At 37.2% G+C, this 27,522-nt stretch overlaps 1 protein-coding gene across 7 annotated transcripts in view; it reads right to left on the reverse strand.

Moving 5' to 3' along the window:
* MAPK10 (mitogen-activated protein kinase 10) overlaps nt 1-27,522 on the reverse strand; it is a 296,363-nt gene that overhangs the window by 215,884 nt on the left and 52,957 nt on the right. The gene's annotated exons all lie outside the window — the stretch shown is intronic.

Raw genomic sequence — 27,522 nt, forward strand, 5'->3', positions numbered from 1 at the left:
TCGGCTCTCTGGTATAAGGAAGAAAGAGTTCAAATAAAAATAATAAATTATATTAAGTATATATATATATATAGTTTTGTGTGTATATATATGAAATACAAAAGCGTAAGATCATAATGGTTTTTAAATACATACTTCAGTTATAAGCAAAACGTACAAATTACAAAAGATCATGGGATTACACAGGGACAACTGCAAAATGGTTTTCCTTAACAAGAATTTGTCTACACTACTATTTCAGCACGTTTTACACATATCAAAAGACAGATGTACAATTTTATGTATGGAGAATTGTTTTAAATGAGCTGTACATTGTATCATAAAACCTAAGCCAAGAGGCAAATTGGCCTGAAGGCCTTAAAAGAAATGAGCCTGGATACTCATTAAATAGAATTGACTATAATTCACTAACTCCGTAGTGTGGTACTACATTTTGTATCAGAATAAGGATTGCCTTTGGCTATACAGTTTACTCTAAAACATGGACATAGTGGACTGCTCATCTTTCACTTAGCTTATTACACATCAGATGGAGCATTTAGTTATATGTGGTTTAAGGAGCAGATTATGTTCTAAATCACAAGAACTTAGTTACTGAAGAGCAAGAGTGAGTTAGTTATATGTGGTCTAGGAATCCATAGGAGTTAGAGGTTTTGCAATATAAGAAAAGTTGCAATAAAAAATAAATAAAATCTACTAAATATTGGAAATGTTAACTCAGCAATATTTTTAAAAGTAAAGAAAAAATCATGATTAAAAAATAAAGCAGAAAAAAATAAAATAAATAAAAATAAAACAGAGCCACCATAACTAAATACTAAATGTTAAAATCCTAATAATATGACATATTGATATTATATAACTTCCCTGATAGAATGCACTAGAACGATATTCTTCCTCCAAATCCATAACTTTAATCATAAGAAAACATCAGACAAGCCTGAATTGAAGAATGTTCAACAGAACACTTGACCATTATTCATTCAAAGTACCAAAGTTATGAGGAACTGAAACAGATTGGAGGTAAAGAAACATGCATGGTAAGTAAATGCAATATAGGATCCTGGAGTGGACCTTGGAACAGAAAAAGGACGTTAGTGGAAAAACAGGAAATTGGTTAAAGTCTGTGGTTTGTTAATAGTGATGGATCACTGTTAATTTCTTTGTGTGGCTATGTAAAGTGTTAACTATAGGGAAGCTGAGTAAAACTACACATGGGAACTGTACTGTCTTTGTAAATCTCCTATAACTCTAACATTACATCAAAATTACATGTTTAAAAAATGCAAACTTTTTTTAAAAACACAAATTTATAATACATAAAGTATAGAGAAAAATAGAAACTACATTTAGAAACTACATTTTATCACCAAATAAACCAAACATTTGATTGTTGATTTGATTTGTTATTTTATCTTTTTCTTTCTTTCTTTTTTTTTCCTTTTCTTTATAGTAATACCTCTGAACACTTGTCTTTGGTAAGGCTGAGCAATACTGAGAAGACCACTCATTCTGAAACCTGAGTGTCTAGCTTCAGATTTTCTCTCTACCACTTACTTACTGTGTGATTGGGGCAAACAAAATCTAAAAAATAAAAATTAAATTAATTAATTTCTTATGCCCAGTTTCTTTACTGTACAAATGGAAAAAATAATATCTGCCACTTAGAGTTGCTGTAAGAATAAATGAATTAATATATGCAAAGCACTTAGAATGATGTATTCATAAAGTGAGCACCATTTGACAGAAGTATCAAAATAAGCAGAGTGACATCTCCCACTCTAGAAAGCAAAGAGGGATAACTCTTTCTTTCCCTTTAGTCTCTTGCTATAATGGAGCTGACATTACTGGAAGATGGCTCTAGTTGATCAGATACTTGTGACTGAAATTTTGACTTCTGAAAATGTAATGTGTGAAGGGCAGCATCAGCAGAATCAAGCAAACAAAAAGTTCCCAGCACCAGCACTCCAGCCAAATTCTCCCCATGGAAATCAGGTTGTGCTATCAGCTGCCTAACTCTTTTTTGCTAGCCATCTCCCCCAGGTCTCCCTAACTCCAGTGCTCCTGCTGCTCTGTGCACCATCATATGCCCTTCCACCAAATTGCCTTGCTGCTCAAGTTTGTAAATGTTGGGCTCTCTTATTTGTGGCCAACCACAAACATCCTGTGTGTGTGCCCTGATCCAAAGTCTGTGAGGAGAAGCATCCCGGAGTCTTCTTCTGAAAACACTGTGCTCAGATTACACTTTGAAAAGGAATGAAGTCTCTTGAGTTGGTGTTCGAGACAATGAGTTAAGTGAAAGGAAATCCTATTGGAATGTAGGCTCCGTCAGGAAAGGCTCACAGTTATTTCACCATATCTCAACTGCCTATCATGCAAGTTCTCTCCAGGACCAGGATGGAAAACAAAGGTAGAGGCCCGTTATTCATGGAGATATAATGGACAATACAGTTATTGATTAGACCAATGCAAAAAAAAAAAAAAAAAGGCCCAGTTTGTATTTGTTCTCAAGACAATACATTGTACCTTAAACACTATAAATCCAATCTGTATCCTTCAATGGGTGTCTTATATAAGACTTTAATACTAGAGAACAGCCATGGATATCTTTGTGTTTTGGATGTAGGAAAAATTATTAGGGAAAATGGAATAATTACTGAAGGGCCTAGATTACCATGTAAATGCAATGTTACTTAGGAGAAATTCATTGGGGATAATAAGAAAAATTCTTAATTAAAAATTTATATTATTAGATTACTGGCTTGGATTGGATAAGATTTCATAAGAAACTACAAAATAATGCTGAAATACTCATTTGAAAGCACAAGCAAAAAGTCTCCACTAGAGTTTGTGAATGTAATATACCAAGAAAATGTTATGCGCTGCTAATCAAGAATCAAAAATTCTAATGAAGAATCATATCATTAGTGTGATATATTTAAAGATATCCCCTCAAAAAAAAATTCCTTCAAGGTGAATATTGTATTAATTTTTTAAATTCATCCTATTAAAAAAAAAATTCATCCTATTGTAATTCTGATAATTACTTGATTTTGTATTTTACTATGGACTTGCTGGATATTTATACAACTGCAAACTGCTCAGAAAAAGGAGACAACACAGAAATGGAGTCAATTTAAAAAAAAACCATAGCGTAACTATAAAGTAGTAGCAAAAATGGGAAATTGCAAGGGTAAATGCAGTTCTAAAAAAATTAATTAACTTCATTTTTCCCTAGTGCCAAAAAGGAAGAGTACTCCTCCCTGTCCCTTTAGCATTTACCTTAGAAAACTTGAAATTCTAAATGCTTTCTCTTTTTAAGATGTATATAAATCTTTTTAAAAGATTAATATACCTCATACTGGTTCTGCATCCCAGGAATGCATTTCTCAGAGGCCTCAGAGCAATTTCTTTGATGTATGAACTCTAGGAGGGTAGATGGCATTCCTTTCCCCAGCTCTGGGGAATTTAAAACTATGTACTTGGCTTCATGATGCTACTTCCTGCTTGGCATAAAGATACAAGTTGAGATGAAAACTTCCAGTAATACAATAAATGTTATTGGGATGTAATGTACAGCATGGTGACTATAGTCAATAATATTGTACTGCATATTTGGGATTTGCTAAGGGAGCAGATCTTGAACATTCTCAACATAAGACCAAAAAACAACATAACTCTGTATGGTGCTAAGTGGTAACTAGACTTATTGTGGTGATTTCACAATGTATATAAATATGAATCATGTTGTACACCTGAAACTAATATAATGTTAGAAATCAATTATACTTTAAGGAAAAAAGAAACAAAAAATTTTTATTTTTTTCTTTCAATAAAGACAATTAGCATAAATGTAATGAACTGTATCTGCCTACCTAGCTAAGGGAGAGATTTCTTTCATTGCAATCTTGTCAGCAGATTGCATGTGAAGTGTATCTCAGTCTGATCAATCTTTACACAATAATAAAACTGTTTCATTCTTTTCTACATGGGAAGGATTCACTGGGATCCTAAGAGATTTTATTTCTAATTATATTTCCCCAACTCAGCTTAGTTGTAATGGAATATAGTGGGAATAATTCCTACAGAAGCTCGTTAAACTTCTCTTTGAATAAACCCGTGCCCAGTTGTGGAAAGCCATGTAGGATACTCTATCTGACACAGAAACATTAAATACAACAAAAACTGATTAATATAATCTACCGTCAGGGCTAGAGGGAAAATCAATAAAACAAAACTTCTGAATAATGTGTTTTTTATGTTATTACTCTGAAACCAAAATAAGGAGCACTAGAGAAATGTAATGCCATCACACAAGTGAATAGTGTTCCTATGACACAATAGGCAATGAACTACAAATACTTTGAAGGAATTATAATATGGTAAAATAAATCTCACAGAAAGCTGGAGCTATGCCAATTTTAACTCATTTTTTTACAACATTCTATAAAAATGTTGAAAACCTTTCAAGGTTAAAGCCGATGACATTGACAAGATTGAGTGATCATAAGGTTTGAGTGCCTAGATATGTGGTTTTGTACAATGGAAAAAGAAGTGTATTCATGATGTTTTGTAAAGCTAAAAAGCACTTTCTTTGATGGTTAGTTGTTTGCAGTGTAGGTCATCAAAGAAAGAAGACATTGTCGTGCCTGTTTTTCTATTCTTCTGTACAACGTGTGTGAAATGAAGAACATTTCCTAGACTGCGAACTGTAGGACATCAATGTCCCACGAGACATTATTTATATTCAGTGAGAAACAATAAAAAGCAAGGAGGTTTTGTGGTTAAATAAATCTGAGAATTCCCTACTTGAGGCTTTACAATTTAGCTAAGCATATTAAAGGCAATGAGAAAAACATACCATAAACAATCTTAATTAATTAGGACCTCCTCAATTACTTGACCATGAATTTTCCTCCCCTTTCTTTTTACCCATTTAATAATAATAATAACAATAATCATCATCATGATAACAACAAAAACAGCTATCACTTATTAGATGTACTATGTGTCACAGTTTTATGTACTACTTTACATGTAAGACTAACTTAAATCCTTATAAAAGCCATATGAAGAACATACTATCATGGTTACTCCCATTTTACAAATGAAGAAACAGAGGTTTAGAAAAATTAAGTAATTCACCCAAGGTCATCCAACTTGTGGTAGAGAAAGAACCTGAATCTAGAAAGACTACCTCTTGGCGACTTTGCGTGGCCGCCTCTTCTTCCTAAGCAGAGTTGTGTAAACTCAGACCATTCACTGCCTCAGGAAGGTTTTTGCTTTCACCTCAATTCTTCTCATGTGCTTCTTTGAATGATTTTTATTCCATACTTGCTTAGAGTTTTGTTCCCTGGTTTCCGTACCTATCAGCTGCGCTATTATAATTTCACTGTCCTTTCCCCCTGTTTTGCAAGTACTTCTCAAGTTTGTCTTCCACAGTACTCTGTGTCTCTGTTCCCTTACCTAGATAATAGTAAATAGGATAATAGTAATACTACCTGCCTTCATAGGTTATTGTGTGGCTTAAACAAACTAACACCTAAAGTGAAATGTCTTTTGAATAGCAGTCTGGCTGCAGCAGAAGCTTAGGGCATATTAAAATAAATATTCACCACCTGTATTATTCTTGCTATTTTCCTCATTGATTCAGTCTCTACATAGAGTCAGCCTCTGTGTAATATAGAAATGATATACTGGTAACAGGTAAATAATAGCATTTGAATGCCCAAAAATATAGGATATATACAGTAGGAGGATAGTGAATCAGTTTTTGAGTTGATAGATCTTTATTTCTGGCAAGGGTATGAAATAACAAAGGAACAAAAGGCCTTCTTTTGTAACTTTCAGAAGAGAAAGTTTTTCGTTCTTTCTTTCTTGCTTTGCATATTATCCATTGCTTTTCTCAGTCTAGTTTCCATGGTCTTGCAATGGAAAGTCCCTTGGAATCTAGCAAAAATAGATTGGCAGTCCTTGTTTTTGTTCCTGATGTGGGAACTTTGTGTGTTTCCCTCTGTTTTTGGAGATAGTTAAGTCAGAAGTTAGGAATGAATGCATTAGAGAAAACCACTGAGAGGCTATTTTTAACGGAATCACAGAATCTTCTCTTAAAGGATATTCTTCAGAAAAAAAATCTGCATCTTCTAAAAGTCCTTCTGAGATTTCTTTCCAGTTCCTCACTTAGAGATTGGGGATTTACTTATTTGAAGAAAGCAATCATAAGTTCAGTGTTAGTTCATGCATGAATTTCATAGAAGCCTAACATCTGTGTAGTTACATCTACTTATAAAGAACTGTATGAGCTAACAATCAAATCACTGTCAGTTGTCAGTTTGTATCCCTTGCTCTGGACAGCAGTAAATCATAACTGGATTCCTTCCACATGTTGGACCTAAAGCTGGCTTGTCCAGTGCTTGAGGCAGCATTGGCTTTCCAGCCTAGAGCAGTGACTCTCAACAAGGGCTTTGGGGAAGTGTTCCTACTCCATACTCCTACAGAGATTCTGTTATTACTCTCTACCACCACTACCTAAAGGGGCAGTATTACTGCCTAGTAATGAAGAATAATAACTATTGTAGCTAACACTTGAAGGGTCTACTCTGTGCCAGGCACTGTTGTAAGTACTTTACATATATAACTTATGTAATTTCATTCTCATAGCAGCCACATGAAGTAGCCTGTTATTAGCCACTTTTTAGAGATGAGGAAACTGAGGCAGACAGAAGTGAAAAAAAACTTGTCCAAGGTCGCACAGCTAATAAGTGGCAGGGCTAATAAATGGCACAGCAGAGGCTCAACTCCAGGCAGCCTGGCTCCAGAGTTCTTGCTCTTACTCTCAAGGCTGTGCTGAACCAGGGCAGTGTGAAGCTCCTCAGGTGCATGCAGGATGGGATGGGGAAGAGGTCTTCATCTCTATAGCCTGCTCTACTTCCAGGTCCCCACCTAAGAGTAGCCTTAGGCAGAGTAACCCTTTTGGTTTGTGGATGATACTTCTTGATGTCAGTAAAGACTAATGAAAAGGAAATTTCAAGGCTGAACATACAGGATTTGGAAATTGAGGGATAGAGAGCGAGTTACAGCCTGTTTGGTAGAATGCACTGTTAACAGAAATAGAGAATCATATCTGCCTTCCAAGAACTTCAGTTGCATTCAGGAAAGACCAGAGTGTAAACACACCATTGGAATTCAATGAAGAAAATAGTATGATTTGCCCAAGTGTATTAGTAGGACAAAGGAGGAGCACTTTACCAGCCGGGCTAGGAAAGATCATCAAGAAAAGCTTAAAATACCAAAAACCATTTTCTAAGATTATAAACCAATAAATCCAGTATTCTCCCTTTACAGTCAATCAACAAAAACTTTTTAAAATGTTGCCTTTGCTTGTCATTGTCACATAGAAACTGCAATTGCATTAGAGGTGATCCTAGTGTTTAATTTTCTAAGTATCTATTAATTTTAAACTATTTCTATCAAAATGTCTTATCTACAAACTTGTTGCTTTTTGCTCTTCGTTTTTGCTGTTACCAAAAAATGGGCCACATAAACTCTTCATGCAATCTAAATATATTCTTGCCCTCTTCTGTATGGTACTTTTAAGAATATTCATCACCTGTTTTAAAGTACTGAATCAGTATATTATACACCTGAAACTAATATAACACTACATGCTAACTAGAGTTAAAATAAAAACTTAAAATTAAGAATAAAAAGAAAACCATGAATGGTGTTGCTTTACAATCAGTAAATTAATTATATTTCTGGTAATACTATAATAAAATTTTGTTAAAACCTATTTTAAAAATGAGTTGTGAGTAATGGTTTATTCTACGTTTCTAAACAACAGGTGTTATAAAAAAGCTCAAGAGAGTCAATGTATTTTTATTGTCCCTAAATATTCCAGGCATAATTGAAAAACTGTTCAAATGTTTACATTAAAATTACTCCCATTAATCCATAAATTATACACTAACACACAAATCTAACTAAATCTTTTTTTAAAGGGTAACTTTTGCCTTTCCCCTAAGATCAGGAACATGATAGGCATGTCCACTCTCACCACTGCTATTCAACATAGTACTAGAAGTCCTATCCTCCGCAATCAGGCAACAAAAACAAATAAAAGGGATTCAAACTGACAAAGAAGAAGCCAAATTCTCTCTTTGCAGATGACATGATACTCTACATAGAAACCCAAAGACTGGGATCCCTGGGTGGCGCAGCGGTTTGGCGCCTGCCTTTGGCCCAGGGCACGATCCTGGAGACCCAGGATGGAATCCCACATCAGGCTCCCGGTGCATAGAGCCTGCTTCTCCCTCTGCCTATGTCTCTGCCTCTCTCTCTCTCTCTGTGACTATCATAAATAAATAAAAATTAAAAAAAAAAAAAAGAAACCCAAAGACTCCACCACAAGATTGCTAGAACTCAAATCAGCAATGTGGCAGGATACAAAATCAATGCCCAGAGGTCAGTGGCATTTCTATACACTAACAATGAGACTGAAGAAAAAGCAATTAAAGAGTCAATCCTGTTTACAATTGCACCCAAAAGCATAAGATACCTAGGAATAAACCTAACCAAAGAGGTAAAGGATCTATACCCTAAAACCTACGGACCACTAATGAAAGAAATTGAGGAAGACACAAAGAAATTGAAAAATATTCCATGCTCAAGGATTGGAAGAATTAATATTGTGAAAATGTCAATGCTACCAAGGGCAATTTATACATTTAATGCAATCCCTATCAAAATAATATGGACTTTCTTCAGAGAGTTGGAACAAATCATCTTAAGATTTGTGTGGAATCAGAAAAGACCCCGAATAGCCAGGGGAATATTGAAAAAGAAAACCAGAGCTAGGGGCATCACAATGCCAGATTTCAGGTTGTACTACAAAGCTGTGATCATCAAGACAGTGTGGTACTGGCACAAAAACAGACACATAGATCAATGGAACAGAATAGAGAATCCAGAAATGGGCCCTCAACTCTATGGTCAACCAATATTTGACAAAGCAGGAAAGATAATCCACTAGACAAAAGACAGTCTCTTCAATAAATGGTGATGGGAAAATTGGACAGCCACGTGCAGAAGAATGAAACTAGATCATTCTCTTATACCATACACAAGGATAAACTCAAAATGGAGGAAAGATCTAAATGTGAGACAAGAATCCATCAAAATCCTAGAAGAGAACACAGGCAACACCCTTTTTGAACTTGGCCACAGCAACTTCTTGCAAGATATATCTATGAAGGCCAGGGAAACAGAAGCAAAAATGAATTATTGGGACTTCATCAAGATAAAAAGCTTCTGCACAGCAAAAGAAACAGTCAGCAAAACTAAAAGACAACCTACAGAATGGGAGAAGATATTTGCAAATGACGTATCAGATAAAGGGCTAGTATCTAAGATCTATAAAGAACTTATTAAACTCAACAGCAAAGAAACAAACAATCCAATCATGAAATGGGCAGAAGACATGAATAGAAATTTCACAGAGGAAGACATAGACATGGCCAAAAAGCACATGAGAAAATGTTCCACATCACTTGCCATCAGGGAAATACAAATCAAAACCACAATGAGATACCACCTCACACCAGTGAGAATGGGGAAAATTAACAAGGCAGGAAACAACAAATGTTGGAGAGGATGTGGAGAAAAGGGAACCCTCTTACACTGTTGGTGGGAATGTGAACTGGTGCAGCCACTCTGGAAAACTGTGTGGAGGTTCCTCAAAGAGTTAAAAATAGACCTGACCTACGACCCAGCAATTGCAGTGCTGGGAGATATACCCCTAAGATACAGATGCAGTAAAACACCGGGACACCTGCACCCCAGTGTCTATAGCAGCAATGGCCACAATAGCCAAACTGTGGAAGGAGCCTCGTGTCCATTGAAAGATGAATGGATAAAGAAGATGTGGTTTATGTATACAATGGAATATTACTCAGCCATCCGAAATGACAAACACCCACCATTTGCTGTGACGTGGTTGGAACTGGAGGGTATTATGCTGAGTGCAGTAAGTCAATCGGAGAAAGACAAACATTATACGGTTTCATTCATTTGGGGAATACAAAAATAGTAAGAGGGAATAAAGGGGAAAGGAGAGAAAATGAGTGGGAAATATCAGTGAGGGTGACAGAACATGAGAGATTCCTAACTCTGGAAAACGAACAAGGGGTAGTGGAAAGGGAGGTGGGTGGGGGGTTGGGGTGACTGGGTGACCCAAGGTGCCAAGGTGAACCAGCTCCTCAAGGCTTCCCTGCTGAAGCTCGCCAATGTCCAGCTCCTGGACACGGACGGGGGCTTCGTGCACTCGGACGGTGCCATCTCCTGCCACGACATGTTTGATTTTCTGCACCTCACGGAAGGGGGCTACGCGAAGATCTGCAAACCCCTGCATGAACTGATCATGCAGTTGTTGGAGGAGACCCCTGAGGAGAAACAGACCACCATCGCCTGACTGGCTCCCATCAGTGTTAACCGCACCCCAGCTTCCTCAGATCAGTTATATCACTGGCACTACAGAATCCTTCTCTTTCCTAAGGCACTTTGCATTGTAGAATGTTCCTGGATGTTCATATCTAGTGTTTGAAGGGGAGGAGGGATTTAAACTGGTCCTGTACATAGAAGGTTGGTTTGACACAGGAGACAAAATAGCCAAGGAAGATTGTTGTTAAAATTTGTTTGAAACCAGAAGGGGACATTTTAGTTGTATGTATGACACACTCATTGAATTATCATAGTTTTTCCTGGGACAACATCGAGCCTAAGGACTGAACAAAATGAAGATTTTTTTTCTTGGCCTTTCTTGCTATGGATTATGTCATATATAGTAACGATCACGATCACACCTACTTGGCTTTAAAACAGATGTTTTTCCCAGTTTTTAAGATTCATAATTTAGCCTTTTGTTTTTAGTTTGCTTTACTCCTATGTATTCGCAACATTTCCTTAACATACAGCATCAGATTGAACGTGCAAAAGAAATAAGATGCTGAAAAAAAAAAAAAAGAGAGACCCCAGTGACCAAAGAGCTAGCCCCAAAGTCATGGGCCTTGAGACAGACCTGGAGACCAGCTCAGGTGGGAAGCCGCCTGCCATCAGAAGGCCATCCCCGCTGCTCACCTGACTTTCATTATCGACTGTGCTCGTGGCAAACCGCTCGCCCTAGTAGCACCCCCGGTGCCACCCCGAGCCCCTGGTCCTAATCTAGGACCTGTCACTCCTCCAATGAAGACCTACATCTTGTTCTGTGGAGAAAACCAGCCCCACTTGACTCAGGAGGCCCCTCTGGGTGGGGGACACCTTGCCCACACCAGGGGCACCCCGCCGCCCTGCAGAGGGACTATAACCCCAGCTTCCACCCCAGTCAGTCCACTGGTCCCTCAGGAGGCTCCTGAGGCCAAGGGGAGCCCCTTGAAGTCTGTGCCCTCCAGGTCTTCAGCTTGGGGAACGGTCAAAGGCTCACTCAAAGCCCTCTCCTCCTGTGTCTGTGGGCAGGCAGATTAACTGGGAGAGCCTGGCCATGGAGAGGGGGGTTGGCACAGCAGGCTCCAGAGCTCGGGGGCTGGGGCTGCAGTTCCCAGAGCCCAGCCCCTCTTCAGCCAAGCAGAAAGAAATCTTTGCACCAGTGTGTACTCAGGGGTCTCCTGCTTCCTTCTCCCTGTCTCCATTCACCCTCCAGCAGGAGCGGGCTAGGGCACCTGCACATGGAGAGAAGCCGATTCGCTCATGCGGCAAATCCTAATGGAGCATCTTCTATCCGCCAGGCTCTGCAAAGTACCAGGGGAGACATCACAGCTTTCTTGGAGCTTATCCTCGGGGAGGTGGGTGGGGGTGAGGGAAAGAGTTAAGTAACCAAATAAATAAGGATGATTTGGTCACTGAGGGGGGCACTTGACGGGATGAGCATTGGGTGATATGCTATATGTTGGCAAATTGAAATCCAATGAAAGAAAGAAAAAGAAAGAAGAAAGAAGAAAGAAAGAGAGAGAGAGAGAGAAAGAAAGAAAGAAAGAAAGAAAGAAAGAAAGAAAGAAGAAAAAGAAAGAAAGAAAGAAAGAAAGAAAGAAAGAAAGAAACAGAAAGAAACTTTTTTATTTTTTTTTTATTTTTTTAAAGATTTTATGTATTTATTCATGAGACACAGAGAGAGAGAGAGAGGTAGAGACACAGGAAGAGGGAGAAGCAGGCTCCATGCAGGGAGCCCGATGTGGGACTGGATCCGGGTCTCCAGGATCAGGCCCTGGCCTGAAGGTGGCACTAAACCACTGAGCCAGCAGGGCTGTCCCGGTGACTTTTTAAAGGGTCATCACCCAAGTTAAGGATTGTCTTCAATAATGTTTGTTGGTGATATTCAGAATCAAGCTGTATTTTAAATTTTTCTAAAAATTGGATGTACTGTGTCTGCATTGTTCGCATTCTTGTGATAAAAATGGAACTCACTGAATTGGATTGCTGCCTTCTAAGTATATAGAAAAGAAAATCTAATATAAGGAAACACAAAAGAATGAAGAGGTAGGATATGTATAGCTTCTGAGGCTACCACTGGAGACATGATCACACAGATTAAGGAAGGTGAGTTAGGTATGGAAGACTGGTGGGGTGAGGGAACAACTGGAAGAACTAGGCTGCCATCCAGGTGTCCCAACTCTAGCTCTGGCCCTCAGCTTCAGCATGTGTAAAATAAGGCATTGGACTAGACGATCACCAATGTCTAACTGTACAAAATCTAAGGTTTTAAATTCTGCATTTGTTGCCTTAATAACCTAAATTCTGCATTCTCTATAATGTGAAAAATTGCATACTTTTCACTATTAAAATTATAGTCTAAAATTTCATATGCTTTTAAACTATCACTCAATTATTTTCTAAGCCAGAAATAGAGTGCATTTTACCTAGTGCAAGATAGTTGATCACAACAATGTACCAGCCTAATGCTTTAGGGAAACACCAGAGATTCTCCGAATTGCTTCTTTAGGGAACAATGAGACTAAGTAATCATCAATTCATTAATGCATTCAGTATACTTTCATGAAGTACTCCTGTGTGCCCAGTCCTTTTCTGAACATTGGCAAATCAGAGATGAATATTAATAGTCTTTTCCTTCCAGGGGCTCACAGTCTAATGAACGTAAGATCTTACTTCCAATTAAAACAGTTTTTTAAGTGCTATGATAAGGCTGTAAATCGAAGACTATAATAACATGGAAGAGAGACCATGATTTATTTATTCTATAATATTTATCAAGCACCTACTCTGTGTCAAGCACCATTGTAAACACCATGTTATATAGCAGTGAAAAAGAAAAGTAAAAAAGATCCTGCCCTAGTTGTACAACAGAAAATAAACCCAAAAAATCAAATAAATATGCACTATATTTCTAGATAGTGATGAAGGCTATTAAGAAAAATAAAATAAAATGAGGAGATATGGACTGGTAAAGGATTCCATTTCAGCCAGAATAGTCAGGGACAGCCTCTGTGTTGATGTGACATTTGGGCAGACATGAACAAAGCAAAGGACCACTAAGAATTTCCAAGTGAATGGTCCAGGCAAACAGAGTATCTATGGAAAAGGCCCTGGGGCAGAAACCCATCTAGCACAGAATAGATAGGAAAAGTTACAGAGTGAAAAGCAGCTAAAGACTAGATTATGTGGGATCTGCTGAATTTTGCAAGGAGGCTGGATTTGCTTCTGGGAGAATGGAAAGTCATCAAAGGTTTTTGAGCAGAAGAAGGAGGTGATCACATTTTTATTTGTAAAGAATGACTCTAGGGGTGCCTGGAGTCATGGCTCATTGGCTGAGTGTCTGCCTTTAACTCAGGTCATGATCCCGGGGTCCTGGGATTAAGTCCCACTTCAGGCTTCCTGCGGGAAGCCTGCCTCTCCCTCTGCCTGTCTCTGCCTGTCTCTGTGTCTCTCATGAATAAATAAATAAATCTTAAAAAAAAAAAGGAGTCTAGAGGCTGTATGGAGAATAAAAAGAAGCAGAAGCAAACAATGAGTGGAAGCATAAAGAAAGAATTTAGAAGATAATTTTTCTATTTATATTATGTACATGTATGTGTGATTATATTATAGGGTTTATTAATGTATAATGACAAATTATATTTCCATGTTTATATTTATAACATTTTATAAATCACATATATACCATATTATTTGTACTACTATATTCTTATATTCCAAGATTATCCGTATATTCAAATATATTTTAATATATAATAGATTACATAATTATAATATGTAATCCATGTTATATTATTATATTGTTCTTTATTTTTGTATTTTTTATAAAAGGGCAATGATGTCTTAGAGTAGGAGAAATAGCTGTCAAGGCAGAAAGAAGAACTTATTTGAGGAAACTATTTGCAATTAGATCCAACAGGACTTGCCAATGGATTTTCTGTGAGATATGAGAGGAAAAAATGCATTGTGGAAGACTCTTAACTTTTAGTTTGAGCAACTATGTGAATAATTATGCCATTAACTGAAATAACAAAAAATAAGGTAAAGAAGATATTCCAAGTGGGGCTGAAAATCAAGTTTTATTTTGGACATAATAAATTTGGGATGAGTGTAGATGAGATGTCAATGATGTATAGAGGTCTGGATAGAATGGTCAAAGAAGTCAGAGTTGAAAACACAGACTTGGGGGTATTTATGTGTATTTAGCCACAGGACTGGGTGAGCAAATATAGGAAGTAGAAAGGTAAGAAAAGAATTATGAAAAAAAAAAAGAATTATGATAACTGAAGTATTAAGTACTCCAACATTTCAAAACCATAAATTAGAAAAACCAGCATAGGAGCCATCAGTCAAAACAGAGAAGACTTGGGAGAGTGGCCCAGATAGCATGACCTGCTACATCAAGACTTGCTGAGGAGGATGATTCCCGTGAGAACTAAGAATTGGTGGACTTACCATGCTGCTTCTCCCTGAGATGCTATTCCAGTTTTGCACATAGCTGACAGTCTCTCTTTCCTTGGGTCTTTACCCAAAGCTACCTTGTCAGTGAAGCTAGCAATGGCCGCACTATCAAAAAGGTCAGCCCTCTCTCCCAGTTACCTGTATCTCCTTTCCCAACTTTACTTCATCTCCCTAGCCCTTTATCACTATGTAGTAGACTAGGTGTTTTATACTGTCCAGTTCACTCATTGGAATAAATCCATCATGACAGGGATTTGAAATTGTTTTATTCATTGCTGTCTCCTCAGCACCTAGACTAGTGCCTGCTGCCCAACTGGCACTCAGCATTCAATAAATACTGACTGAATGAAAAAACAAAACAATCAAACACTACATCTGATCTGAGGGCTTTATAAAGTTGGCCTTGTTCCTTTGTTTTTTCATCAAAGCTTAACTTTGGACTTAGATTCATCTTCCTTTAGTGAAAAGTAAATGTGTAAAAGGAAGAGACACTTGCATGTTTCTTAAAAATGTTAAAAGACTACCTTGCAAAAAGTCTACCAGACACTATGCAAACTATTGTAGGCTTTGATGATGCAGGAATATATTAAGGCAGTGTGACCACTCACAAGGAACACTCAGTGTGGTGGTGAATGAAAATCATAAATGGGACGACTGCAGCATAGCATCATAAGTGCAAACATAGGGAAAGCCACTCAAGGCCTAATCACAGTGAAGTCAGAGACCGGGCATCTGAACTGGGTCAGATGTCACTATGCATGGGAGAAAAATACATCAGAAAAAAAACTGGGACTAGAGTCATTTGTTCACAGAATATATATGGATATTTCAGCACCACATTAGGAACCGGGGGTGTAATAAGCAAAACAAAAACAAAAACAAAAAAACAAAACAAAACAAAACAAAACAAAAAAAACCACAACCTCCCCTTTACAGCATTCAATCGAGCAAGACTTACCTGTGTGAAATCAGTATTTCAAACAAGCAGCTGTTAAAATGCTTTATGGGTCCTGAGTCAGTCAATTCCAATTCTAGGTAGCCATGCTACACACCACACTGGCCAACCCTGGGGCAGTGATGATCTGATGAATGGTTTAAGTGAAATCCAAGCACACCTTATCACTGGCCCAATTATTACAGAAAAGTACCAGGATTTATTTGAGCAGAAGCAGTCAACTGAGCTATACATATTTTTTTTTTAAGAGATGCATTTAACTTTGGCATTTCCAACTGAGACATGGCCCTGGAAGGCTAAATGCTGGGATGATTAAAAAATGTAAATCATAACATTTCAACATAAATTTTTAGATTTTCAGGTAATTCATTTCTAAGTACCAGCTATCATTCTAAATAATTTTATATTGTCACTGGCACTTGCCAACCTCCAAACTGAAAGGACCCTAAGGAACTAAATAACCTTAGGTTAAGGCAGGAAAAGGAAAAAGAAATTCATTTTGGAAGAGCCAATGCTACAAATTCTTATGAAATTAGATATTTGGGAGTGAAATGTAAATAAATATATGGATGGCCATATAGCTTCCTTCTTGATAGTTTTATACATTTTTTTGTACATATAGTGAAAGAAAACTTCAGGCAATCACGCTTCTTTCAGGAAAGACAAACATTACATCAGGACTTTTCTTTTCTTTTTTAATTTTAATTCCAGTATAATTAACATACAATGTTATATTCGTTTCAGGTTACAATATAGTGACTTAACAACTCCATATATTTCTCAGTGCTCATCAAGCTAAGTGTACTCTTGATCCCCTTTCATCTATTTCATTCATCCCCCCTTCCTCATCTTCTCTTTTGTTCTCTGTAATTAAGAGCCATCAGACCTTTTCTTGAACCTTCTGAACCACAGTATTATTTCACTAATTGAATCCATGGAGAAAGATATGTTTTTCTCAGATTTTACAGTGTTGCTGATTCTGAAGAGTATTATAACAGAGTTGGCCAATTAATCAGGAACCTTGAAAATTTTTCAATCTCTAATTATTAAACCTCAAGTTATTTTTTTAACTGTTGTTCAGTACTCTAACAAAAAGTTAAGAGGAATGTGCGGAAATGTGTGCAACTGAGTAATATCCAAGAAGTGTAAGATGATATCAACCTCAGTGACTATTTAGGAAAATAAATCCTTCCCTTCACATCTCTGGCACAAAATCATAAAATGTTAAAGCATAATCCTCGTTTCATTCTGTCAGTGACACATGGGAGAAAAAGCATTTGAGTAAGTGAATGAGGAGATTCCTGGGATCAACTGTATTTGTGATGTAGAAATAATAAATGTTTTTTAATAGCTCCAACAAGTCAAAGGGCAGAAACAGCTTCAGCAAAGGAAATGATTTGGGGGACAGCAGGGGGAATAAACCCACTTTAGAGAAGGCTATGGTGGTCTGTGATCTTGTAACTGTTTTTGCCTGACTCACTATTGTTTCCCTGCCCGAGCTATCACATTACACCTTTTCTTTTATGAGAAAGGTACAAATGTATAAAAATAAGTGCATGAAATGCTTTGTCAAGAAAGCCACTACCAAGCTGCCCATCTATCCTAAATTTCCTTTTTTCCAAATCTACAAATGCAACTGTGTCTATGGTTTCAGTACACTACATTAAATAAAATTACTGAGTCTTCAGCAAAATTTAAAATGTACTGCATGTATTCTATTTAAAAAGGCAATTGGGGCAACAGGGTGGCTCAACTGATAGTGTCTTACTCTTGATCTCGGCTCAAGTCTTAATCTCAGGATTTTGAGTTCAAGTCCTGCATTGGGCTCCATGCTGTGTGTGGAGCCTTCTTTAAAAAAGAAAAAGGCAATAAAAAGGATAGATATATTTCTATAAAAGAATTAATGTGCCAAAATATCATTACCTAGAGGGTCAAATGTACAGATATATAGAAATATGAAATACACAGAATTATTCATTCTTTGTGAGTTAGGTATTCACTATTTTGAGAAATAAAACCTTAGAAAAACTTTTCTAATTATTAGGAAAGGAAGAGAAGATTGATATAAGCCTGTATCTATTAAGTCAGGTCTATTTCAACTGCTGGGCTGAAAGAAGAGCACATAGCACTTCTCCTTTAGAGTGAGTTTAATCCATGTCTTCTGTCTGGTGTTAGTAACATTACTAGTACCCTGCTTATATCCCCCTGTTCTCACCTCTACATTATGAAGGTTGCTTACTGTGAACACCTGAAGTTCTCTGCCTGAAGGCTTTCCTCTGGCCACAGGGAACTGCTCAACCTACCTATAGAACAAACTCAGAAGTGCAGAGAGTCAACACCTATAGAAGCAGCTCTCAATAAATGATGGATGAGGAGTAGAGATATATACCCAAGCTGTCTCACTTAATTGTGATAGCTCTGAGGTAGGCTAACTTTGTTCTACCTCCCTGAGTTTCTCTGCAGGATTGAGCCCTTTGCTATATCTGGTGAGTTGACAACACACCCTTTAGTGTTTTTTCCTCTTGCCTCTCTGAGTTCTCCACTCTTCCACTCATGTTCCTTGGGATCATCTCCCAAATGAACTTCTCTGCATTAAATCCTTACCACCAGGTTTAATTTGAGATCATACAATCCAAAACACATGGCCAGAACTTATGCTTCAGTTGTACATAGGTTTTTACGTGTAGGCCAGAGTTCACATATAAATATAAGTAGTAGGTTAAGTTCTGAGAGGATTTAATTAGTCCATGTGTTTGGCAATCAGAAGTCATACTAGGACTTCTGTTTCTCTCCATGAGGGACTAACAGCCAAGAGAATTGTCTTCCTGCTGTTAAAAAGAAGAAGCCAGAGAAGAAGAAAGACTTATACATGAAGATGAGTATTTTCTGTCACTGAGCAATTGCCAAAGCAAGATCGTGACCCATGAGATGGGGGGGAAAATGAAGTAATCTTTACATTTTCTCCAAGTTATTGCCTGGATGCAGCTTTAAAGCCACAGGAAAGGAGAAGCCTAAGAAAGCTCAACAGTCTCCCAGTCTCACACAAGTGAGGAGATGAGTTCAGGGAAGCTGAGTGAGCTAGAGTCCCTGGGCAAAGGACCAGAAAAAATAGAGAAAGAGCTCCTGAAATCTGAAGGGAAAACCCCTTGAGGTTCTGCTGAGTACTAATCAGCACACATCTGGGTTAATACCCTACAAGGCTATGGGAAGAACTTCCTGGAACAATTCTCAGAGCTCAAGACAGGCTGCGAATGGCTTGTCTTCTCACCAGCCAGAGTGGAAAAAATTGGTAACCTCTGAAATTTGGGTAGAGACCTAAGAGGACTATCACCTGCACAGTGCAGCTAAATCAGCCTTAGATTAAAGGCTGCAGTGGACCCACCAAAATAAAGCATAAACGCAAGATTTGGAAAAGTCATCATGATCCAAAGTAGATTAACTATACACTAGAACAAAGCCCAAGAGCCATATTCCCCTGACTTTCATGTCTACATAATTAAAGAAAATGTTCAAAATATCCTATATTCAATAAAAAGTTGCCAGATATGCAAAGCAGCAGAAAAATATGACTCTCAGCTAGAGGGAAAAACAAAAATCAGTCAATAGAAACAGACTCAGGAATGGCAGAAAGGTTGCAATTAGCAGACAACAAGCTTAAAGTAGATTTTATGAATGTTATAAATGTGCTCGAGGATATAGAGAAGCTATATATACAATGGGGAAGGTAGAAGATACAAAAAAGATCCAAATAGATTTTCTGATTATGAAAGCTGCAGTGTCTGATATGTGAAATTCCAAAGAATGAAAAGCAAAAGCCACTGATTCATTAGGACCATGGATGTGACCTACTACTTTGGCCCCCCTCTTTTCCTAGGCCTCAAGGCCTTTGCACTGGCTGTTCCCTCTGCCTGGAGCACAATTCCTCAGGTATCTGTTTGACTCCCTCATCTCCACATGTCTGTGCTCTCCTTTTCAGGTAAGGCCCTCCTTAACCATCCTTACTTAAATCTGTCTTCTCCTCCATTCTCCCTAATTTCCTTCTCTGCTTTATTTTTCTCACAGAATTTTTCACCAACTAGTTTGCTCTATATTTTATCTATTTTGTTTTTTGTCAATTTCCTTCATTATACTCTAACCTTCATGAGGGCAGAGATTTTTTTTTTCCTATGCTCACTGCCATCTCCCAACATCTGCAACAGTTGGTGGCACATACTAAGTACACAAAGAATATTTATCAAGTAAATTATTTTAGAAATTAACTCTGACTCCTATATGTATTGACTGTCTAGTCTCTATAGTATCAAAGAAATAGAAAATACAGTTTTATAAAAGTATGATACAACATATATTTTAGTATTGTATCTTCTGGCATCAGTATATACCTTCACATTAGTAAATATATATTCTCAGCATTTCTCCCTTCATCTCTTCTCTTTTAATAACTCAAAGGCTATTTTTTCCTTCCCCTGCTCAACACAGTAACTGCAACAAAGCCTTAAAGAATCTAGTAGAAATGCAAACAGAAAGATTTGGTTCCATTCCAAACTCTTTTTCTCTCCTTCTGTTGAAGATTAGTTCAGACCGGATTTTTGGAGAGAAGATAAACTGCAGCAGTGGCTGCTAAAAAAGAAGGAAGGGGGAGGCCTCCCCTCTTTAGAAGCACCAAAGAGGTAAAAAGAGCCAACTATGGGTGGCCTTACACTGGACACTTAGTCCTGAACAAAGAGATGGAGACTTTTTGTAAGGCTGGGACATGAAGGAAGGCTTTATCCTTCAGATAAAATGGAACCAAACAGAACTAAGAATTTTGCACTAGATGAGATTTAAAAATGAGAAAAATTACAAAAGCAATATTGACTAGTGAACACAGAACTGGTATGTAAATATAATTCCCTTTGCCTATCAGCTATGTAAACGACACAAGGAATCTCCTATCGCAGACTTGGTTAAAATAAGGGACCTAGCCCACTCTAAGAAAGAACGAAAGCAGTCAAATTCTCAACAAGGTAAAGTTTTTAATAGTTTTTAATCATGTTTTCTTTAATGTTGGTAGGTCCGAGTTTCTTGTATCTCAGACATCTGGTGACCCTGAACGTGCACTTTTGCAAATTTTTCCTTAAAATATTTTCTGTAAATTCTATTCATAGGATATCTGCCTCAAGAAAAATTGACTTTTTTTAAGATTTTATTTATTTATTCATGAAAGACACAGAGAGACAGAGGCAGAGACACAGCAGAGGGAGAAGCAGGCCCAATGTGGGACTTGATCCTGGGTCTCCAGGATCACACCCTGGGCTGAAGGTGGCTCTAAACCACTGAGACACCCGGGCTGCCCCAACTTTTTGTATTCTTAGTATTGGAAGAGATCAATCTGTCAGCCTTGAAAGCAGTGGCTCCCACAGTTCAGCAGGCTTCAGAATCCCCCAGAGGACTTGTTAAATAGATTCTGGGCTCCCCCACCCTCATAGGTTCTGATGCACAGGCCTGGAGTGAGGCCTGGGAAATTGCATTTTCTTTTTTTTTTTATTCTTTCTTTCTTTTTTTTAAGATTTTATTTATTCATTCATGAGGGACACAGAGAAACAGGCAGAGATATAGGCAGAGGGAGAAGCAGCCTCCCTGTGGGGAGCCTGATGTGGGACTCGATCCCAGGACTCTGGGATCACAACCTGAGCTAAAGGCAGAAGCTCAACCAATGAGCCACCCAGTGTTTGGAGATACTGCATTTCTAACAAATTCTTGGGTGATGCAGATGCTGCTTGCTGGTCAGGGTACAATACTTTAAGATCCACTGACTAACATACGGTATTTAACTTTGGATATGTTATAAGCATCTCTAGCTTCAGTATCTGCTCTTTCTTATCATGGCACAGTCCCTGGAGTAGGATGGGCTTTCAATAAATATTTGTTGAATGAATGATCTTGGTTTGTTTCTAAAATCATACTAAAACAATCAGATGTCATCATATCTATATTAAGTTTTTTACCCATTAAAAAGTGACCAAGCTTTTACATTATCCACATATTTTGTAAGTGAAAGCAACATTTATAGGCTAAGGTTGTAGTTTTTGTAATTTAATAAATTGAGACTTTGATTTTACACCACAAAAAAAAAAAAAAGCAACAGGTGTTAAAATACTGTTTTTTTAATTATCCAGAGTGAGTGAGAAACTTGAACTGACATACAAATGATTAATTCAGGTCAACAAAAGGCATCACTGTTTGCAGTTCCAACCCAAGTTTCCTAATTGTCCAAAAGAAGAGAGAGGAGGAGGAAATATTGGAGACATCAAAGCACCCACAGCAATATAGTAAACATTAAACACAAAATAACCTGGGCTCAGCTATCATCACATATTTGTTATAAGCTAATATTTTGCACAGATGCCTTATTTATATGTATCAACTTGTGATAAGTTGGTATCAGTAAGAATATGTAATAGAGAATATTTTATTAAATAGTATTTTTAGCTTTTTAGTATTATATTTTGTGGTACACTATTACATTTTGGGTCATCAAAATAAGAGATTGGTCATTTAAAATTAATTTGCTGGGGCACCTGGGTGGCTTAGTGGTTGAGCCTCTGCCTTTGATCAGGTCAGGATCCCAGGGGTCCTGAGATAGAGTCCTGCATCAGACTCCCCATGGGGAGTCTGCTTCTCCCTCTGTGTATATATCTCTGCCTCTTGCCCTGTGTCTCTCACGAATAAATAAAATATTTTTTAAATTAAAGTAAATTAATTTCTTTCTAAAAGAGGAAAAATGAACCAGTAATTACAATGATGACTCAAATAATGGTATGTCATACTCAGAATCAAGTAAACAAGTGAAACATAAAAATTTTTTAAAAATTCTATGTTAGGGGCAGCCCCGGTGGCACAGCGGTTTAGCACCGCCTGCAGCCTGGGGTGTGATCCTGGAGACCCGGGATCCAGTCCCACATCGGGCTTCCAGCATGGAGCCTGCTTCTCCCTCCACCTGTGTCTCTGCCTCTCTCTTCGCTCTCTCTGAATGAATGAATGAATGAATAAAATCTTTAAAAAATAAATAAATAAAAATAAAATAAAAATAAAAATTCTATGTTAAAACTTAACATTAGGGTTTTATTTTCAGTGAAACCACATCACCTACTATTTTAATTTAATATTCACTTAAATTTTATTATTTTTTAATCTGGCATTTGTAAATCTGTTTTATGGTAATGTAAAAACTATAAGCATAAATATAGGATTTTGTAGACATTTAAATAATTTTATAATAAAATGAATACTGATGAAAATTTTGTCTTTGTAATTGGTTCCATACACATTAATCAATGTTATCTTTGTCTTAAGCTATCTCTAATCTTGCTTCTACTCTATTCCTTTCCCTGCAATGCAGCCAGAGTGATTAGATGCAAAACACAAATCTTATAGCAACCCTTCTCTCTGATAATCTTATCAATTTGCTCCCTCTTTTTCTGGATAAATTCAAAGTTTTCTGAGATGACATGGAAGGTCCTTCATGATCTAGCCCAGTTTATCTCTTTAGATTCATGGCTAATACCTTCTCAGTTCCATACACAGTCACTTGGACCATTTGTGGTTCTCTGTGTTCTCATTTTTATCAAAGCCTTTATCTATGCTGTTCCATCTACCCAAAATGCTAGTCCCATAATCTCAATGGACCTGCTTTATGTTTTTTGTAAGACTCAGCTTAAATGTGAGTTCCTTCTTAAGTCCTTGCTACCCCTTCCAGGTCACTCCATAACAATATTTATCATACTTAATTATCATTTTCTGTTTCCTTGTTTGTGTTCCCCAAGAGTTTATGGACATTTCTAGAGCAGGGACTATTTCAATATTGTCAAATTTCTTCCCAGATCTTGGCATACAAAAGGCATTAAGTGCACTTTTTAAAATATAAGAATGAAACTCAATAATAAGAGTAAATAGATCTGAATTTTCTATAATATTTAAATGAACCAAGCCATCATCAAATTAACCACCACTGATACCCTCCCCTAACCATTAGGAAGACTGGAATACTGAACTGTAGTAAATGCCTAAAGCCCTTCCCTAATGATGCCTTCAACTCTTTGAAGACTCTAAATACCACAAGTGTTTGAACCAAGAACAGCTCCATTGTTTCCCGCCCTGGAAGCTTCAAGATGGCAGAGACTATATGTCTCACTGTGTTCCAGAACCGGGCACATAGAAGATGCTTAATAAATATCTATTGCCTGTTGCAACACAGTCATGGTTACTGACAAGCCTTTTTTCTGGCCACCATTGAATGATCAAGGTTCCTTCAGGCAGCCAACTAAATATTTGTACCTGATCCCTCAGTGACTCACCCAAATGTAACATTTACCACCCACCACCTTCCTATTTTGTTTTTGCTTTCCATTTCCCTTATGCTCAACTTCTACAACTTAAAACTTAAACGATGAGTGGAGTGGTTTGATTTAGTTACTCTTTTTCTTTATGAAGAGAAGAGATAGGAAAGATAAATAGATTTGAGGAAATGTGAATAGAAAAAAATAGATATAATTCTGCTTTCCTTCCACCCCTGTGAAGCCAATATGAATAGTTGGCGCTGATGTAACCTCTAAACTACTATTTATAAGGAAAGAAAGCTGGAAGGCCTCCCATTATTTGAATACTTGTGAGATATAACCTTTTTATTATATGTCTACAATTTGAATCAACTTAGTGGTGCAATAAATAGAAATTAGCATAAAATAAGGAAATTGTTATTTCAGAATAAAAGTAGTAGTAATAATAATACGTTCCTCCCTTTATAACTTTAAGTATGTGAATAATCATAACAGGGAACTTTTAAAAGTATTTTAGTAAGAACTAAAAGGAAAAGCGATAAGATACTTGATTTTGTCAACATATAGATGTCAATTAATATATAATATTAGCATTAATTTATCAGCCCTTTGTAAATTTATCATAAAGATTTCCTTTCTCTTAAACTATCAACACTAGTTTCCTTTTTTTTTTTTTTTTAATTTTTATTTATTTATGATAGTCACAGAGAGAGAGAGAGAGGCAGAGACATAGGCAGAGGGAGAAGCAGGCTCCATGCACCGGGAGCCTGATGTGGGATTCGATCCCGGGTCTCCAGGATCGCGCCCTGGGCCAAAGGCAGGCGCCAAACCGCTGCGCCACCCAGGGATCCCTCAACACTAGTTTCCTAAAGGCAAACACTAAAAATTACTATGTTATGCAATTTAGAAAGAAAGCATCCCAGGAAGGGATTTAATTATAGTATTTGAGAACAGAAACACTATCTTTAATCACTGTTCATGAATTTGCTAAACTGGAATATTAAATGGTAAACAGTGTTCAAATCTTCCAAGAGAGATAATAATACATTTCTTATGATAATAGGGTTATGGAGATTAATTAGTTAATATTTATAAAGAACTTTAAAGATGAAGTTGTTTCTTCCTCTCTTTGTCATTGAAATCATTAAACAAGTGACAATATTTCCTTCTTAAAGTTTTGAGGTCTATCCACTGCCATACAATTATCTAAATTTTTCAAGTCAGAATCTAAAATTTGAGCCCCATATCCATGCACAAAAACAATCAGTTCCTTTTAAAAATATTCAGATCAATTTGAGATTTTCAAAGACAAAATATGCCCATCCTAAGAATGATATTAAGATTATTAAACCACATTTGCTTTTCAAACTTTGATATAATACACAAAGATCCAATTTAAAATTCCTTTACAATGAAAAAGGTATAAAACAAGGCAAAATATTTATTTATGGAGGAGCTTCAAAACTCCATGTGGGTATAGTTGTAGAGCTTTCTCTTTTTTTTTTAATTAAAATCGATTAATTAACATATAGTGGTTACTAGTTTCAGAGGTAGAGTTCAGGGTTTCATCATTGTATATAACACCCAGTGCTCATGACATCACATGCCTTCCTTATCCCATCTTCCAATTATTTCATTGTCCTACCCATATCCACTCTAGCAATCCCTCAGTTTGTTTCCTATAGTTAAGACTCTCTTATGATTTGTCTTCCTCTCTGATTTCAGCTTATTTTATTTTTCCATCCTTCCCCCTACATTCATCTGTTTTGTTATTTAAATGGCACATATGAGTGAAATATCATATATTTGTCTTTCTCTGACTGACTTATTTCACTTAGCAAAATACCCTCTAGTTTCATCCATATAGTTGCAAATGGTAAGATTTCATTCTTTTTGATGGACAAGTAATATTCCACACACACATACATATCTTCTTTATCCATTTATGGACATCTGGGCTCTTTCCATATTTTGGCTATTGTGGACATTGCCTCTATAAACATTGGGTTGCATCTGCCCCTTTGAATCACTGTTTGTATTCTTTGGATAAATACCTAGTAGGGCAATTGCTGGGTCGTAGGACAGCTCTATTTTCAACTTTTTGAGGAACCTCCACACTGTTTCCCAGAGTGGCTATACCATTTTGCATTCCCACCAACAGTGTAAGAGTGTTCCCCTGTAGTAGAGCTTGCTTTGTATGTCTCCCTTAAAAATAATAGGATATTCAGGATTGATTATTACTAGAACCCATTTTGCATATTTGCCTTTCTAGGCTCTAGAATTTGAGTCTACCAGCAAAGATAACTATGTACCTGAGTTCAGACACTGGTAGCAAAAAGTAAGAGCCTGGTAACATCTTGAGATAAAGAAAGTGAATTTTAAGAAGTATGAGAAAACAAGCTAGGCCTTTTTTCTCCTAAGGGGAAAAAAAGGAGATAAAGAGGGCATGGAATAATTCTGAATAATTCTGAAAAAGTTTCATGAAAGAGCTTGAAACACCAGGGCAGGATTTCTCAATCTTGGCACTACTGACATTTTGTGCCAAATAAGTCTTTGTTGTGAGGGCTGCCTTGTGCATTGTAAGATATTAAGCAATATCCCTGACCTCCACTTACTAGATACTAGAAGCACTCCTTATCCCATCCCACCCCAGCTAGATTCCAGATATTGCCAAATGCCTCTAGGGTGCAGAATATTTGCCCCTAGTCAAGAACGAGGAACAATATTTGGCACAAGATCAGAAGTCCTTGCCCAAAACAACCACTGGGAACTTTGACTATGATAAGGTAGAGGGGATAGCCACTCTAAGACTTAGAAATGATAAATGGTACCACCAACAGCCATGAAAAATTGGATCCACTAGCTGGGAAAAAAACATGCTGATAAGAGCTACCTTTGAGTGGTTTCTACTGAGGACAGACACTTGGAGTGACCACAGACATAACTGCCAGTGAAAGCTCCACATCAGACACTTAGTGGTGAGGATTTGCAGCTGTAGGCTATTATGCATTTTAATGAAGAGAACTAATAGCTTCTTCTAGGAAATTTGATGCACTTAAATATCAGAAACTTCTTGCAGGGAATTCATTGATTTTTCACTTGATTCATTAAATAGTTATTGAGCACTCAATGTGTGTCAGGCCCTGAACACAATGATGCAAATAGTCTACCCTCAAGGTACTTATACTCTAGAGAGAAACGTAAGTATAACAAATCTGATCTTCAGATTCCTGGTATAGAGTGTAACCCAGGCAAAGAGGGTCCCAATTCTCTACACTGATAACCACCATACAACTAGAATTTCAAAAT

This window comes from Vulpes lagopus, chromosome 6 (genome assembly GCF_018345385.1).
Source record: "Vulpes lagopus strain Blue_001 chromosome 6, ASM1834538v1, whole genome shotgun sequence".
NCBI lineage: Eukaryota > Metazoa > Chordata > Mammalia > Carnivora > Canidae > Vulpes > Vulpes lagopus.